Source organism: Galeopterus variegatus, unplaced genomic scaffold, assembly GCF_000696425.1.
Source record: "Galeopterus variegatus unplaced genomic scaffold, G_variegatus-3.0.2 Scaffold5165, whole genome shotgun sequence".
NCBI classification, from domain to species: domain Eukaryota; kingdom Metazoa; phylum Chordata; class Mammalia; order Dermoptera; family Cynocephalidae; genus Galeopterus; species Galeopterus variegatus.
In genome coordinates this window covers 163,508-164,529 of record NW_007731276.1, presented here as the reverse complement: position 1 = coordinate 164,529, position 1,022 = coordinate 163,508, and the positions used below count along the sequence as shown (strand labels likewise).

The 1,022-nt window shown below is 44.5% G+C and overlaps 1 protein-coding gene across 1 annotated transcript in view; it reads right to left on the bottom strand.

The window, feature by feature from the left end:
• MYO16 (myosin XVI) overlaps positions 1-1,022 on the bottom strand; it is a gene marked incomplete at both ends in the record, with an annotated part of 268,499 nt that overhangs the window by 111,868 nt on the left and 155,609 nt on the right. The gene's annotated exons all lie outside the window — the stretch shown is intronic.

The window sequence follows — 1,022 nt, the reverse complement described above, 5'->3', positions numbered from 1 at the left end:
GGGATTGAATTTTTTTATGGACCCTCACAATGGTATTAAAAATACAACACAACTGTCAAAATAGTGAATTCATGTTGCAAACTGATTCCTGTCTATTTTCCTGGAATAGCAATAATCACCTTGATTTCACTTACTTGGTATGGAATATTTGCTCGGTGGAATTATATGCTCATTTTAAGTCATTTGGGCCAGTTGGTTGGTTTTTGTTCCCAAGGTTGTTACGAAGTCATTAAAGACTTTTTGTTTTCATTTTTCATGTTGCCTTAAATGAAGATTTGCAGTTCTCCACTTTTAAGCATCACTCCTGTCACTCTTCTTTATTTCCCAGGAGTCATAATTGATCCAGTCTCGTCCCATTACCCGGCCACCCTGTCACCACCACGTGCATCTGTGAGATGGCTGGAGAGGAGTACGGGAATGGCAGCAGTCTGTAAAACTCCACAAAACTAACCAGGTTGGTTTTCAGGAAACAGAGCAAAGACAATCCACAGTAGAGTGCCCACCACTGAAGTTTAGAAATCTCCAGGGCCTTCTTTTTGCCCCTGATGCCATGCGCTGTTCGGGCGTGCTTGTGGACTCTGGTGATGATCAGTCATTAGTGTAAGAGACAGCCCGTCACAGTGGAAAAGGTGGAGAGAGCAACTCCTTCACGAAGGGGACCACCGCCATTACACAGCCTGCGTCTTAGTGGCCAGGGACCGCTGCAGGGAGGCGGCGTGAGACTTTGGACCCATGCGACTCCCTGGGACCTCAGTCTTCCCAGCCATGAAATAGGAATGCGGGTAATAATAAAACCCACAGGAGTCTCAAGAAGATTCCATGAGATGACATTTGTGAAGAGCTTAGCACAGGGCCCAGTGCTTCCTAGGTACCGACAAATGTAATTTACGGCAAAATTAAATCAGAGACATGACAATCATTAATGACATAACAACTAATACCTGTATAATGAGAGTAGTTACCATAAACAGTCACTACGAGGAATAGGATGATGGCTCTAGAGTGCAGAACTGAGAGCTTGG